The following is a 17,647-nucleotide window of genomic DNA, read 5'->3' on the forward strand; positions in this document are numbered from 1 at the left end:
CCGGCTTCTGGGATAGGCCATTTTAGAGATGAAAAAGAGAGAGGAAGTCAAGGCCCAGAGAGGTGAAGTGACTTGCTTGCCCAAGGCACTAGAGACAGTTAACCGTAGACACAGGACTGGAACCAAGGCGTCCGCCTCTCCGTCTGGTCCTTTGCTCACTATACCACACTATAATTTCACTACTTTAAATCATGGTTCTCTGACAACCATAAGCTTAAATTACTTCAGGTCTGGAGCTCCCCTTTGAATTTTTGCTGGGGCAGATGAAGATCAGCAAGCATCCTGCTCTGATATGGGGGCAGGAGCTTTTGGATGAGACCAAAATGTAATTTGTGGATTCTACATAGACACCCAATATACCAAAAGGCACTGCAAATTATGTAGGGTGGGGTCTTTAAAAAATGTTCTGGATAAAAATTCCTGAGATCCCACTGTAGATCTAAAGTGGGTGGGAATAACACCAGAAAAAGTTAAAGGTCACAGCCTTGGCCACTATAAAAAAATTCCTGCAATACACATTTATCCAGGCAGTTCCAATGGTTTAAAAAAAAAATGCTCTTTGATGATGATGATGATGATACAGTAGCCATTGCCAAATCCTTTGATGAAGCGAGTAATTGTTTTAATGCCAGTGCCAAGGAAACACACATTACTGATGAGCACAGGACAACTCCTTCGAACAGCGAGACCATTTTAATGACCAAACATATGCTGACGAGCCTCACGTAGGAAGCCATGACTACTGCACTTAGCAGGAATAAGAGGCTCACAAAAAAGGGAAGGAAACGCAGATCTGAAATACTGACTTTTTCGTGTGGGGAAAAAAAAAAAATCTGATGTCACCAGATATCCATAATTTCAGCGCAGGTTTCTATGTTCTAGGCTTCTCTGAGAGGCAAATGTACACAACCCCATGCAATTCTCACACATGTGGACAGAGCGAGGAATGCAAAAGAGACTGCTTAGAAGACTGTGTTGGCACAACCAAGTCTCAGAGCTGTGGTGTGAAAACTGAGGGCTCAGAAACCAGAGCGAAGCAAGAGGACTGGCCCGGATGGAACAAGGCTGCTTTCTCCAGCTTACTGAGCAGTGGGCAGAGAACAGAAGCAGCAAAGCATTACCCACAGGGAGTTACCAAGCCTTTGGGGTCAAGGAAGAAGCCCTTCCAGACACCAAGAAGAACACAACTCGCTGCTGAGAAAGGAAAAATGACCATCCGGCCCAGGGATGGGAGGAGAGAGCCACTCTGCTGCCAACAGGCTCCATTTTCCCAGAGGCCTCTCTTCCTAAAGACACCATGCTGGTCAGGCTTCTGCCTCGTCTGGAGGTCATCCAATCTTACTGCCAATTTCTCCAGGTCAGAAAAGTGGCTTACGAGGGCATCTGCATTGTGGGGCAAGGTGGCAAAGCTCCCAAATCTGTTTTTTCTTTTGAAAACTGAGGAACAGCAACATCTCTTTAAATGCTAAGAAAGCAAAATAAATGTTAAGAATGTCAAAGACAAGAGTTATGTAAATACTAGGGAAGATCCTTTTATTAAAGAAATTGATGGTAGCCAAAGATGCCATCAGAAAGTAAATACACTCAAAAACCTGATTATCTACTCTGTCTCAGAGTAGCTCAACTGCTCCCTATTTACCCTCATGGGCAGACAGCGAGTAGACAGGAGCCGGTGCTGACAATCTGAATAGTTAAGGAAATAAGTTTGGTTGGTGGTGGTTAAGCAGAAAGGAGAATATAAGTGCTGAAGAGATTTTCACCAAACGGTACATTTCAAGTTCAGGGACTGTATTTGAATTATCTGGAAACTCACTCATGTCGTAGCCCCCGTTCTCTGATGATGCTTGATAATTCAACTTGCACTTGTTATGCTTCAACGTAGTGCCTGGCAGTGTGGCTGCTAGAAGGGCAGACTCTGGAGCTAGACCATCCCCGGGCAGCTCTCCGTGCCTCGGTTTCCTTACCCAGAAATGGGGACAGTCATAATACCTACTTCAAAGAGCTGTTGGGAGGTTTAAATGAGTTAGTACATGTAAAGTTCTCAGAACCGTGCCTGGTTATACAGTGAGCACTGTGTGGGTGCCAGTTCTTATTACAACTAATCAAGAACTACGTAAGGCAATAGGATCTAATCATAACAGATCTATTCCTGCCCTGGTGGAGTTTATAGTCTAATAAGGGACCACAGTAAATAATCACACAAACAGAATGACAAATTGCAGTGAGTGCTGTGAAAGACACAGGGAACCATGAGAGCCTACGAGAAGCTGCTGTGGTCTCATGATGGGGGTGCACGGGAGCATAGTGCCAAAGTTTTCCTAAAGGAGTGACATTTGAATTAAGATCTATGGGGGGGGGGCGGTAAGGAAGGGCAGAACAGCCTGGGGAGAGGAAGCAGCCTATGCAAAGTTCCTGAGACTAAAGACAATTTACTGTGTGTGAAGACCTCTGGGGGGAATGGGCCAAGGTGGGGCCGGGGAAGCAGACAGAAGCCCAAGTGCACATTCATGCAGTGAGCCACAAAATCAGAACCTTCTTCATGTGTTTGTTACCCTTGCAGCTCACAGAAAGAATAGGAAGGTGTACTATTCTGATTGGTGTGAAGCACATCTAGAGGGGAAAACAACCCTCCCCGAAGGTGAAATATTTGATATACCAAACACAGACAATCTGTGTTCACACCCCAGGTGAGTCTTCTCTGGTGTTTTAACTTATCCTAATCTTAGACTAATGTTTCTTCACTGGTTTATTGCTGAGTATGAGCAAAACACACCAAAACTTCACGGGCAGGTTTAGTAAATCACTATTGTGGTGAAATATGGCTACAGAGCCAATCCCAGTACAAGGGCTCTTGCTTTCCAAGACCCTCACCTGAGGGACTTCTCTGTCCAGCCCCCCACACGTGGGATCAGAAAGCTCCCTCTGAAGTTCTCAAACTTCTGGGGTGCTCCATCTCCCCAGTACCTGCTGTCAGTGCCAGGGCCATTTCTGTCCTGCAGGCAGAAATCTCGGGGGTACTAACCTTATAAAATGAGGTAAGTCACCAGATCACAGTCCCACATTACTCAAGAAGGTTGGCAAGGATATGAAATATTTATCAATCTCATCCAGGCACTCCCTGTTTCACACTTCTTCCTGTTGGCTGACTCTTCCATGCACAATTTACTTGCTAGTTCACGCATTTCAACCCCACCCCCAGGCTGGACTCTCTTTTATCCTACAGATATACAGGAAGAGGGGTCCTGTCATACATAAGACACTGGAGTCCCAAGGCCTATAAAGCTCCTGCCTTCAAGGAGTTTACCATCTGGCAGAGAAGTAGTATAATACAAGGGAAACGATGGTAGGTCCACACCCATGCCTCCTGACGGCAGACCGGTGCCTGGAGCAATTCCCTAAGATTCTGAACCCATACTTCCCAGCTCAGGCCTTCTTCTTGACTCTATGGCCTGGCCTGCATTCATGTAAACTCCAAAGCCCGTTAATCATGCCCTCAAAACTCCCAAGTTAAAAAAACCTCAAAGTTCCTCAGGTATCCCCATGAGCCTGGCACATGCTCAACATATGCATCTGGATGAACAAAGCTGAAAGGAAAGGAGATGGGGCATGGGGGTATGAGTTGGGGTTTGGGCTCTGGGCAAGCCATTAAATCTCTCTGGGTATCAGTTTCCGATTCTACAAAGACAACTGGGTTGAATCTGCCTGTTAGCTCAGAAATGTGATGATCCATGATTTACCAGGCCTGCATCCCTCCTCAGGCTTTATTGCAGATTCTTCTAGATTCTTCTAGCCCCAACCAATTAAAACATGCCCAAAACCCACATAAGAATTTGAGAGAGTTTTAAAGTCTTGATGCCTTTAAGCAGAGTCATTCCCAATCCTGGTCTTTCAACATCCCACTGTCTCCGCTTATCTTGAAATATTTCAACGTTGGAAATTAGTAATAATCTGATTCACTTAAGGTTCAGGGTGGGGGAAAAGAAATACCATAGAAATCAACTAATGTTATGTGGGAGGAAATGGGTGACTCCCATGCGCACATTCTTGCTATAGATACTAAAACCAACCACCTCCTAAACTGAAAGGGTTATCTTGGTCTTCTCCAAACCACAAATCAGATAAGTGATTAAACTTTACCCAGGCACCAAAAGCCCTAAAGATTTCCTAGTACTGAACTAACAGATCAAGAGGACTTGGGATTGGTTTTCGAAGCAACTGTGGTTTGGTTCCCAGTCAGCTGAGTGCCAGAACTTCAGATAAACTTGTTCTTAATCTCTATGCATAAAGGAAACCGTTTTCTGCTTTGCAAAACCAGACCGCAGCAAGTGGAAAATGAACCCTAACACAACTATAGGATAAGGTCACTGGATTGTTCAGAGACAGGTGGTGCCTTTGAAGTCTGAGATTCCCCGAACCTGGCTTCACATCTTTGTTGCAGTATTTGAATTTAGCTGGAGAGCTTATAGATACTTCTACAATAGAAAAAAACTATTTAATTTTGTTTGTAAAAAATATATACACACCACATGTATATTTGGGGGCAGAGCCATCACAAAAACCAAAGAATTGTTGGCTCCGTTCCCTGAATTGTGGGGGTTTCTAAAAGTTCCTTGATAGAATTTTAAACTTTCTCTTGTCATTAAAAATTGGCAACAGTTACACTCAATAGCTCATATTTGCTCAGTATTTTCAAACATACATGAGTTGTCAATACCAGTCCTTCAGGAGATTAGAAACAAACTAGGGTACAAACCCATATATTAACGCCAACACTGTGTGATGTGATGTCACTCAGAGAAGGGGAAGGGCTCTTGTCTAGGGGAGGACAAGTGGTCAGGGAAGGCCCCACGCTTGTGCTGCACCTTATAGGACAGGTGAGCGACACTGGATGAAACCACGGCCCACTGTTGTGGCAACTCCCAGGCCCTCGTCTCCCTTGCTCTGCTCTAGGTTTTCTTTCTTTCCATAGAATTGTTATCACTTTTTCACAAATAGGTTTACGTATTTATCATGCTATTGTGGCTTGACTCTCGCTATCAAGTAGAGGTTTTCGTGAGGGCACGTCTTGTTGTGTTCATTAACGTGCCCCAAGCACCTCAAACAGTGCTTAGCATATAATATATACCCAATAAAATGGGTGAATAAATGAATGAATGGATGGAATCCACCACATTCGGGAGCTAGGGAAGCTGGGAGGCCCAAAGCAGCCTTCCCATCTTCGACCACGCAGGTAAGAGTGGATGTAAAACTGTACGGGGTGGGGGGGTGCTTAGTCACTTTAACCTAAATGGTGTTCCTAATTTGGGAAGACATTTAGGAATAGGCTGGCCTAGATTTTCTAGTTTCATGCCTTATTTTATGGATGAGGAAACAGAAAGGAAATAACTCATTTGTCCAAAGTCTCCTAGCTGGCTAGCACCCAACCCCTCCCCTCCCAGCTCCCGCTCACTGAAAAAATACATGTGTATCGTAGGGGTCAAAATACACATGAAAACAGGAGAGTATGCCTATAAAACTATGTTTCAGAACAGCTACAATGACAAACTACACCTATCGGTCTACTTGAGGAGTACAGAACTGGGATTTGCTTTCAGCATGAAGTTTGGTCAGGAAACATGGCCCCTGTCCTGAAGTTCACCCAACTCTGTCAGGTCAGATGCCCGGCCCCATGCAGAAGCTGTCATCGAAGAGTGACCTCCCAATCCAGGGCGTTAGATTTGATCAAGCCCAGTCAACGTAAAACTTGGAAGCGAGTTCCCCTTGCTTCTAAACCACCCATTTGGATTCCTAGGGTAACAACCAAGGCTAGTCCAGTTGCTCGAGACAACGGGCTGGCCAGCTCCCGCGTGCGTTCTACTGTCAGGCCCTTCAACTGTGCACCTACTGCAAAATCCCCACGGGCTGTTGAATAATCCGGATATCCAGCCCTCCCAGGAGAAGGGGAAGGCGTGTATCACAAACCGTACCCTCCCACGATTGGCTTCCAACCCACATTCTCACCCTGATAAGATAGTTCCTTTTTGTTTATATGCTTCATTCTTGTACTTTATCGAACCTACTCCTTTCACACATTTCTTCCACACCCACTCCCCTTAGCTGCTTCACTCTGGCTCCAGCAGGCTCTTTTAACTCAGAGATGGGGGTGCCTGGGTGGCTCAGTCCGTGAAGCGTCTGCCTTCAGCTCAGGTCACAATCCTAGGGCCTTGGGATCGAGCCCCCATGGGGATCCCTGCTCAATGGGGAGTCTGCTTCTCCCTCTGCCCCTTCCCCAACTTGAGCACGCACACGCGTGCTCGCTCACTCATTCTCTCTAAAAAATAAAGTCTTTAAAAGAAAAACAACCCAGAGAGGGTACTGTAAAGGAACCTGGAAGCCAGAATTATTGATTCCTTAGGCCTCTTAACATATGGAGAAGGCAAAAATACCAAGTAAGCATGAAGTAGAACTTTAATTCTAAACATTTTATAATTCAATGATTAAGTGTATTTAATAGAAAGCCAGTTTTGGGGTGCCTGGGTGGCTCAGATGATTGAGCGTCTGCCTTCCGCTCAGGTCATGATCTCCAGGTCCTGGGATCCAGCCCCGGCATCAGGCTCCCAACTCAGCAGGGAGTCGGCTTCTCCCTCTCCCCCTGCTCGTGCTGTCTCTTTCTCATGAATAAATCAAATCTTAAAAAAAAAAAAAACAAAGCCAGTTTATAAGCTAAAGCTGATTTCTTAAAAAGCAATTTTTAAAAAGATTTTATTTATTTGTCAGAGAGCTAGAGAGAGAGGGGGAGAGAAAGAGAGCACAAGCAGGGGGAGCGGCAGGCAGAGGGAGAAGCAGGCTCCCCGCCAAGCAAGGAGCCTGACGCGGGACTGGATCCCAGGACCCTGGGATCATGACCTGAGCTGAAGGCAGACGCTTGACTGACTGAGCCACCCAGACGTCCCTAAAAAGCAATTTCAGTAGTCAGTACTTGCAGCCTGGAATTACTTGTTCATTAAAAGTTGGGCACTACAATATATTAGAAAAAGCACAATGAGACCTGGTCCCTTACTAGTTCTGCCACTAACTAGCAGAATGTATCAACCTCAATTTCTCTACAGAATGAGCCAAACCTGTCTCCAGTCTGGCCTAGCGCTCTATGATGTGACAGCACGGGAGATGCATTTGCTCTGTCCACGATTAAGGTACAAGAATTACCAGACAGCACATTAGAATCATCTGGGGCTTGGGGGAAAAAAAAATTTTTTTTTTTTTTTAAAGGGTGCTGGGCTCCATTCCTAGAGATTCCAATTTCAGTCATCTTGGGTGGTGCCTGAACAGAGGGTTTAAGAGCTCCCCAGGTGACTCTACGTGACTAATTCAGCCAGGTCTGAGAGGCACTGCCTCATGTAATGCATTCCTAGTTGCAGCTGTGGCCCTCCAGGCAGGTGTTTCTCTCACTCCTAGAGGCCCCTCAGGAGTGACAGGCTGTCTACTTTAAGAGAAGAGAGATGTGGTTCAGTTTGGTCAACAAACTCCTATGACCCAACTGTAGATCAATGACAATACCTAGGGATTCTGACAGCACCGTTTGTTCAGAAAACGTATGAAAAAAATCTGGTTTCCCTGACAAACACTTCTGCAGCTTAGACAAACAATTATTCCCTCATCTGAAATGGGGGGTGGGGAAATAATCCACTGGAGAAAGCGCTGGTTTTGAATTATAATTATAAATTAGTCTACTAACTAGGGAAATCATGTTTAATACATAAGAGGACAACCCTAGACCAAGGTTTTTATTTTTTAACAATGAAACATCATGCTGAGTGAAAAATGAAACTGACTCGGAATAATCACAAACCATTTATCTTGCAGGGTTTGGCAATGGAAAGATTAATCTCATTACTGATGTGAGGAGCCCATCAAGAGGGTCCCACATACTACAGTTGATGCCCACCCAACCAAGTACCCTGGAAGCCCCTCTCACGCTGTAGAAACACTATTGATGAGATCCCATTAAAGGGTACAGCAACCTCTTCCTCCCCCCCCACTCCCCCCTAAGAAATCCACAACCCACATGCCTGACGATAAAACAGCTCCTTGTTTTATTGGTCTTAAAGAGCTTCAAAAAGGAACATTCAATCATTACCTGCTGAGTGCTCACTGCAATGGGTATGGCCAATTCACCATGCTAAATGCCACAGAGGATGCAGATAAGCAAGACAGGGTCCCTTCCTTCTAGGGCAAACCAGCAAGAGAAGCAACAGCCCTCCCCCGCCCCCCACCAGGGCACCTTCTTGGTGGTCTCCCTCATTACACTCTCCCAAGACCCACCAAAGCTAACCTTCGTCCTCCACTATGGTCCAAGGGCCAAGGCCACTCTCTCTCCTGTCACCACAGACCCACTTCCTGGTGCCGGAACCGCTTGGGAGGTAGGGGCCTCTGCAAAGGTCAACACCCCAGGCCCAGCCTGATGATTAGAGGGTTCTAGCTTTTCAGGATTCTGTACCAAAGACTGACTGCACCATGGAAGAGCAACTCTGGTTAAAGGCTTTTAAGACCTGAACTTTCAGTTTTGCTATTTCAGAAACATTTCTGGGCAAGATCTTACTGAAAAACATGCACCTGCTTGGTTATTATTAGACGTAAGCGAAGAAATGAGCTTCAACTATGACCTGGTTTTAAGGGCCTCTGAATATCCACTCTATCCACCATCACTGTACTTGGCTCCAGAGTTGAAAATGGTCTTTCTCACTGATGGAGAGTCTCAGGTGAAGGCAATGTTTCCACCTCAAAGCTGCATCTTTCTACTACTGGAACAAAGGGTAAGAGGCCATGACTTTCATGGGAGGAACAAGAGCGTTTTCTGAGCATGCTCCTGAAGCTTCCAAGGAAGTCTACTTTCTTCTCTGCCCAGTCCTTCTCTAGAGCCAATCTCTCCTTGCAACATGGTCGGTCACCTGCTCAGGGTGTGATGGAGTAAATGGACAGTTCTAACAAACCCACCAGACATTAGCACTGTAGGAGCTGCTCTTCGAAGGGAAGCAGGAGGGTTAGATTCAAAGTTCAGTTCCGCCACTGAAGCATGATCTTGGACAGGTCACCAGCCGTCTCTGGTCTCAGCCTCCTCATCTGTCTGCTCTGGGGAGCACAGCGGAGCAGCTATTATTCAACTTGGGAGGGGAGTACACGGTATATGCCCCAAATATCACCCTCCAAGGTTCGAATGTGCTCCCACTGTTACTGATGGATGTGCACTGTCCTATTCCTTACTTGAGGTGGGGAAAATACGGAGAGCCACTGGGCTAGATCAACAAGACTCCTTCTACCCTGACCCTAGTTATCTTGGGAGGCTATCCATTTTTTTGTATATGCTCCCACTGCTCACAATATTTCTGGAGTTTTTTGGAAATCCCCTTCAAAGAATATACTTTTGAATCCCCTAAGTGATAGAAAGTGTTCAGTTGGTTTTTAAAAACAACCAAAAATCAAATACAAGTGTCCTCAATAAATTACGCAATCAAGCTGAGTAACAGTTTTGATCAAAATTTCAGTGTGAACCATGCAGAAGTTATATTCAAGCAAATACCGGAAGGAATTGGGAAAGGTTTTAAATTGGGTAAGTATCATTGGCTTAAGAGTAAATATTTGCTTTTTTAGGGTTCCTGAATTATTAAATGGGTTAAAAAAAATTCCTAAATGAAATAATGAAAAGTAAAAAAAAAAAAAATTTTTTTTTCCCCAACTGATTTGTATGACATGAACTCTGACCCTTGAAGAGGTGATTATTTGGAAAGACACAACATTCTTTTGGATGAGTAAGTTTAGGTATGTTTGTGGAAAAGACAAAACACCACCAAAGGCATTACTCCATTGTCAAGTGGTACCTGAATCTTCCCAGGAAAAACACCTGTCCGGACAAGCTGTATGTTTTAAGACTATGGTCTTCACAAGGGACAGTCAATGCACCAACTCTTGACTTATTAACAGCCTTGAGGCAAAAACTTAAATGGCCTCATGACAAACTACAGAAACAATCTTGTCTGCAGAAGGTCGGCTACCCTCAAAACCAAACTTGCAGAATTATCCCAAGGTATTTCAGGGTGTCCATGGGAGCCACATCTGCTAGAAAGCTGATCTGAAACCACTGCAGACCAAAGGACTCTGCAAACAAGTCACTTAACAAATCAGAATAAAACATTTCTCAGCAGCTTTTAGGTATAGAAGGGGTCATCAAGAGACTGCTGCGGTTATTGACATCTTCAAAATATAAACAAAACAAGATCTAAACATTCCATTTTCACTTGACCTAAAATCCACACTGCTAAAAGAAAACAGGTTACTTTAAAATGGTTGCTACAAAACCAATTTAAAGGTTAGTTTTGTGTTTTTAAAACATCCAGCATTCCCCGGAGGCTGGGGAAGAGGGCAAGAGTAAATAAGATTAGAAAATTCTGGTTCTGAGAATTTATTCCAAGGAAATAATTAGGCAGTTAAGATATGCTTAGCAACAAGAGGTTTATCACATTGTTGTTGTTTTTAAAAAAGATTGTATTTATTTATTTGAGAGAGAGAAAAAGAGAGAGAGAGAGAATGAGCAGGGGAAGAAGCAGAGTAGAGGGAGAAGCAGACTCCCTGCTGAGCTGGGAGCTGATGCGGGGCTTGATCCTAGGACCCTGAGATTATGACCTGAGCCAAAGGCAGACACTTAACCGACTGAGCCATCCAGGCACCCCATCACATTGTTTATAGTAATGAAAATTAAAAACAGCCTCAATATCTAAATGGCTGAATGGCCAAATTATGGTATATCCAAAAAAACAAAACCAAACCAAAAAATCACGGTATATCCATTCAGAGAAGTAGTATGCCACTGTGAGAATAATGTTGCAGAATTAAATTTATTGACACAGAAAGATTTAGGATATATTCCAGTTTGGGGAAGAAAAATATCTACGCAAATATGTGCACAGAAAAAAATGTCTGGAAAGCTATATATCAAGACATTAGATCAGCCATCAGGGAAATGCAAATCAAAACCATAATGAATTACCACTTCATACCCACTAGGCTGACTACAGTCAAAAAGACAGAGAATATCAAGTGTTGGTGAGGATGTGAAGTTAGAACCCTCCTACATTGCAAGTAGGAATGTCAAGTAGTGCAGGTGCTTTGGAAAATCATTTGCCAGTTCCTTAAAAGATTACTTACCACATGACCCAGAAATCTCACACCTAGGTATATACCCAAGAAAAATGAAAATACATGGCCATTCAAAAATCTGTACACAAATGTTCATAGCAGCATTATTCATAATAGCCAAAAAGGGGAAACAACCCAAATGTCCACCAACTTATGAATGGATAAACAAAATGTGGTATATCCATATAATGGAATATTATTCAGCAATAAAAAAAGAACAAAACATCAATACAACATGAATGAACCTCAAAAACATTATGCTAAGTGAAAGAAGCCAGTTACAAAAGATCATATGCAGCATTTTATTTCTATGAAATGTCCAGTGCAAATCTATAGATACAGAAAGTAGATTTCTGGTTGCCAGGGGCTGGGAGGTAAGTGGGAAATGGGGAGTGACAGCTAAAAGGTATGGAGTTTCTTTTGGGGATGATGAAAATATTACAAAATTGTGGTGATGTTTGCACAGTTCTGTGAATATACTAAAAACCACTGAATTGTATACTTTAAATGGGTGAACTGTAGGATATGTGAATTATATGTCAATAAAGCTCTTAAAAATGTTAATAGAGATAATGTTTGGATAGTACAGGTTTATTGTTTTTAGACTTATCTAAGCTTTTTAACATTTCTATAAAAATATGATTATTTTGGGCGCCTGGGTGGCTCAGTTGGTTAAGCGACTGCCTTCGGCTCAGGTCGTGATCCTGGAGTCCCGGGATCGAGTCCCGCATCGGGCTCCCTGCTCAGCAGGGAGTCTGCTTCTCCCTCTCCCGCTGCCCCCTCTTGTGCTCTGTCTCTAAAATAATAAATAAATAAAATCTTTAAAAAAAAAAAATATGATTATTTTGAGGGATTTTTGAAAATCTTCCCATGTTTTACAGAAAGCACCAAACACAGAGAAGATTTGAAGGGAAATACACCTTTCCTTATAATAGTAAGACGACTAGAAACAACCCATATGATCCCAGTAGGGTGGCCACTAGGCAAAGCATGGTTTATTACCATACTGATCCTGGTCAGTAAGATCCGTCTCCAACCTCAGGCTGGGCACAGAAGGCTCAAATGCTTTTGGCATGGATGATGGTTTACTAAGGTGCTAGTCAAAATGACAAATTCAATAACATATTCAGAAAATTTCCTAACAGTTACAGAAAACTTTTGTGAAACTAAACATAAATATAGAACACATATTTTTATGCTGCTGTATTTGCTGTGTTTGTACATGAACAAAGATCATATGATAATCAGAAGTGATGTAGAGGGGTGCCTGGCTGGTTCAGTCGAGCATGTGACTCTTGATCTCAGGGTTGTGAGTTCAAGCCCCATATTGGGCGTAGAGCTTACATTAAAAAAAAAAGAAATTATGTAGAAACTAAAAATAAATTTAAAAAGAATGCAAGCAGAGAGATTATGATTACTTTTAAAAGTTCTACTTTTCCTAGCCCGTATCTTGTCTGCAGCACTCACTTAAATATCACTAAGAATGTGTTGCTCTGAGGCAAGAAAGTCTGAAACCAAACAGGGGATATAGGTGAAGATAAAGATAGGAAAAAAAAAAAATCCCCAACCCCTGGGAAATACAGCCAACCAGCATGTTTATTATTCACAAACTATGATTCATTGTCCCTATTTTTTAAGCCAGCATCACACTCTAATCATATTGCTAGGTTACAGGCCCCTAGTTATTTGTGCATAATAAAAACTGAATACATTACATTTTTCTCGCCTATATCATCTCTTTAGGGAGAACATTTGATCATTATAAAACGTAGACAATATTTAACCTAAAGATTACTTTGGATTCCCAAACCAGAGAGGTTTCCAGTGAAAATGAAATCTTTACCCAAAGATTCCTCAACCTGAAAAATGGAGTCAAAATCTGATGCAGGCAAAGAACTCTCTCCCCCCAGGACCATGCAAGTGGCACTATTCTGTCCAGACAAGAAGAAACCTTTACGTAGCTCACTGGTTTTATGTTCAGGAATATGATCTATTGTTGAACACTCTCAAGAGGAACTCTCATACACATTTTCTCTTGTGCTCTGAGAAGCTCAACTACTGCGGAAAGCCCAACGGGCAGGCAGGTTAATGAAACTAAACACACACACGTGAACAACTACAGTCCAATTTCATGATCAGCAGCCCTGATATGAGCTTAATGAAACATTCTCCTCAGGGCCTCAGTATAAATACTCGGTATCGCCTTGTAGGATCATTCGTGCGGGTGATAACTATCAGAGCAAATGATAAGCAAGGACATTTTTAGTTAAGACTCATGTCTCAGATGGTATCCTCAGTGTGTTTTCGTACACACATGGCCCTCAGTTCTCAGTGACGTTTATTCTCCTCTAAAACCAAAACACTGGCTGAATAAAAGAAATCGTATATATTATAGTTGAAGAAAGCATTTTGCTCACATGCTACAAATCTGTTTCGTACTTGACAGAAATGGTGCATAAACACCATTAAATGAGGACTACAGGACAGCGATGATGTAACACAAACCAACACTGGGTACAGGATCCAGGCCCAGGAAGGAGGGAAAACACTCACTAAATAAGCACAATTTGGATTAACAAGAGACAGCCTGCAGTAGGTAACACCGATGTTACTGCATTTTGGATATGATAGCCTCGAGTCTCAGCCTAGGATGAGTCAATGTCTGGCTCAATCAGACACACACTCTTGAAAGAAACTCACAGTATTGCTTCCAACGCACTAGTTATTTCATCAATCAAAAAGAAACAGCACTGGGGCACCTGGCTGGCTCAGTCGGTACAGCACATGACTCTTGATCTCAGGGTCATGAGTTCGAGCTCCACACTGGATGTAGAGATTACTTAAAATAAATTTAAAACTTAAAAAAAGAGCATTGAAAAATATTCTTTGCAGAGGCATATAATAACATTAAAAAAAATAATAATGACACTAAAAACATGGGGGGGGTTACATTTATTACCTATGATATGCAAGGTGCCTTCACACGTGCTAGTTTTCCCCACTTCACGTATCAGGAAACAGACTCTCTAAAAAGTAAAATAATTTGTCTGAGGGCACAGCTAACTGGTGTCCAGTTTGAACTCAGGTTTGTCCAATTTTACACCCAATATGTTTTGTGGGACATCACTGTTGCCTAGTTTAACTGCAAACTATGCAATGGGTTCCATTTAGAATTTAAAATAATAATTTATGTTTGGGGATCAAAATTTTTACTGGTAGATAAGTCTGGGAGTGAAATTCTGACATTTTACTTACAAAGCAGTTACACTAAAATGTAACTTTTTGATAAGGGTCTGGAATATTTTACCATGAACTTTGAGAAGTTTGGATTTCTAAATACAATTTGGAAATATTTACACAAACTGAAACTATAGTCCCAACTAAAGCTAAATAGTTATTTTTGGCTCTAAGTTACTCAATAACTAAAATACTAGAATCCTGTGAAATAACAGCCCATGGAAAGATGTGGCAAAGAAAACCATATATATCTAGGCCCTCATATGAAATGATCGATTTCCATACCATTTGTTTGGTCATTCTATTTAATACTCTTATTTATGAATAGATGCCGAGCAAGAGTTAACCAAGGTGAAGTGTTCAAGTTCAAAATGTGACCCTAGTTGTGAAAGTGGATTATCTTTTTTAATTAGAAGAAAAACCTGGAGCACCTGGGTGGCTCAGTCTGTTAAGCATCTGCGTTGGGCTCAGGGTCCTGGGATCAAACCCCATGGGGCTCCCTGGTCAGCCCGGAGTGGGCTTCTCCCTCTCCCTCTGCCCCCTCCCCCCCTTGTGTTCTCTCTAAAATAAATAAAATCTTAAAAAAAAAAGAAGAAAACTTACATGAGTTCTATCGCGAAGTGTGTACAAATTTTCCCCTTAAAAAACCCCCAAATTTGAAAAAGGTGATCTTATATTTTACTTCATCTATTTCCAAATTCTTGTTACTCCAAGAGCACAGACTATTATTTACCAAGTGCATAACCTCCCAAGACTTCACACTGTGGTACTCAGGTACACACATGTCAATTCTCCACCTGGACACCTGGTACATGATATACCATATTAAAAGGTACATAGTGGAAGTCATTAAACAAGAACCTGAACCAATGTACCATACCCACATCCTGAACAAGGAGTTTTTTAAAAAACCACTAATTTAGGTTTTTTTCAGCTAGAAGGAAAAAAGCCAAGTCTGTCCACAAAATGTCCTCCCCAGCCACGGGGCCCAAATCCACAGCCTGAGTAAAGGCCTTAAATAGTTAAATAAATGTAATCCAGGCGCTTCTATCCAGGAAAAGATGAAAAGACGTTTCATACCGCTCTACAGTGCTCTCACGTGAGGAGACAAGTCTTTCATTTAAAGTTCTGAAGCGGCTTCACCGCTGTCCCACATGGGATCTTTAAAAAGAGTGTAAATCCCATAGCTTAACTTGCTTCACGAAGTCTTGGTGCACAAAAGGAAGCCTCCTGCCTCTGAATACTTAGAAACCTGCAAGGCAGGTAAGCAGAATCACACTCGCAGGTAAAAATGCTTGCCCTCACCCCGTGGCATTCGTTTCCCAAAGTTCTCGCATTTTTAAAAGTTCAAACAAGGATTATAAACGCAAGACATTCCCGCCGCTCGATTATAGGGCCCCTTCCATCCTTGCCCCGCGGCCACCGCCAGGCAGAGCGGGCGCCCACCTGTGGGAAGGGTCCGGCAGGTGGGGCGGCCTCCCAAGCGCCCGGGGCCTTCGAGAGGCCCCAAGGTGCCGCCGGGACGCCGCAAAGTTGTGCGGGAGCGCACGGGGCCCCGGGAGACGCTGCCGGTGACAGCCGCGCTGGCCGGCGAGGCCCCTCGGGTGGCGTGCGCCGCTCAGGCCGGCCTGGAGGTGCTCGCTCCCCGCCCGGCGCCGTCTCCTACGCCCTGCCCGAGCCTCCGCTGGGGCGCGCGGGGCCTCGGGCCGCCGCCGCCGCGCTCCCGGCTCGGACCCCAGTCCGCCCCGCGCTGTCCCTCACCCCACGCTCCCCCGGTCACTCACCCCGGGGCCAGGCAGCAGCAGCAGCGCCAGCAGCGCCAGCAGCAGCCGGGCCGGCATGGCGAGGACTCGGGCCTGGCTCCCGGCCCGGCCGGCCGGCTCCAGGGGGGCGGTGCGGGCGAGCGGGCGGGCTGAGGACGGGGCGGGGGCGCCGCGACGACAGCGCCGCAGCGGCCGGACTTCAGCGGACGCAGAGCTGACTAGGCGGTGGCGGCACCCCCATGCCCAGCCCTATAAGCGCCGGGTGTCGGCGCTTCTTCCGGTCGGGGCGGGGCCGGGGGCGGGGCCGACCTAGGGGCGGCCCCGAAACTGGGCGGGGGCAGGGCCCGGAGGCGGAGACTGGGGCGGGGCTGTACTGGAGGGGCGGGGCCGGGGCGGTGCTGGCCTCCCGCTGGCCGGGCGTCAGGCGGCCGCGGTTCCTGGGGGAGAAGGACCAGGCCTGGGTGTCCGGCGTGTAGGGGCGCTGAGCGATTGAGGCAGGGAGCTTTGCCGAAGCCTGAGGGAGGCCGGCAATCCCACCCCGCGGGTGCGCCCCTTCCCCAGGCGGTCCCGCCAACCCCGCGGAGAGACCCGCTGCGTTAAGACTCGAAGACTCGATCAGGCGAAAGGCCAGGAGACGGGCGGTGCCGGTTGTCCAGAGCCCCCGCTTCGTCTTTCCGTCGTGGTGGAATCATGGGCAACCTCCGGAGCCAGGGTCAGCAGCTGGCAGGGATTCCAGCAAACACAACACTTCTGCCATGCGCGCAAGTCCACAGCTCTAGGGTCCTCCGGCTGTTTCTCAGCTAGCCCCAAGGCCCCTTTCTTCCCTTTGCCCTCAGGAATTCCCCTCAAATCTCGTCCAACAGCCATCTCTTCCCTTTGGAATCAACTACAGCCAAGTCATTCTCCAAAAATTATAAGCAAAGAAGGAAACCATTTCAGCAGCTTGCGTTGTGTGTTTATGAGGCATTTAGTAGATGTGACTTCGTGGAGCTAGAGATGACGTGTGTCACAACTCATTGGACTGAGTGGGTGTGTTGAGCACTCATACAAGACCTATTTGAGGATTATGGACTATTAACCTGAATTTAAAATCTGGCACCTATATGGTCACTGGGTCCCATGCTGCTCTCCACTTGGATGGAAGTAGAGAGAGAAAACATACTGTTTGTAACAGGATAAACTAAGATTCAAAGCATAACATTTACATATCCTTGGAGAAAAAGAAAAAGGGGATAGCAACTTCTCTAATTTTTCCTGACTTGCTCACATGACAGCCTAAGATTTTTCAGGGATTGGGGAAAAAGGAGTAGGCGATGCTAGAGAAAACAGCAAAGAAGTAGCACGGGACTGACCAAATGTCTAGTCTGTGTGCACTGTGGATCAACCCTATTTGAGTATAAAACAGATAGATGCTCATTGGTAGCCCAAATCCCATAAACAGAGTTCCCTATTCCCAGCCACCAATGCCTGGATCGAAG

At 44.8% G+C, this 17,647-nt stretch overlaps 1 protein-coding gene across 1 annotated transcript in view; it reads right to left on the reverse strand.

Moving 5' to 3' along the window:
* ERN1 (endoplasmic reticulum to nucleus signaling 1) overlaps window positions 1-16,226 on the reverse strand; it is a 75,499-nt gene extending 59,273 nt beyond the window's left edge. The window contains exon 1 of the mRNA XM_021678374.2: window positions 16,191-16,226. The gene's annotated coding sequence lies outside the window, so the exon portion shown is untranslated. The remainder of the gene's footprint in view (window positions 1-16,190) is intronic.
* Window positions 16,227-17,647: the final 1,421 nt, after the last annotated feature.

Source organism: Neomonachus schauinslandi, chromosome 15 (assembly GCF_002201575.2).
Source record: "Neomonachus schauinslandi chromosome 15, ASM220157v2, whole genome shotgun sequence".
In the NCBI taxonomy this organism is placed as follows: Eukaryota; Metazoa; Chordata; class Mammalia; order Carnivora; family Phocidae; genus Neomonachus; species Neomonachus schauinslandi.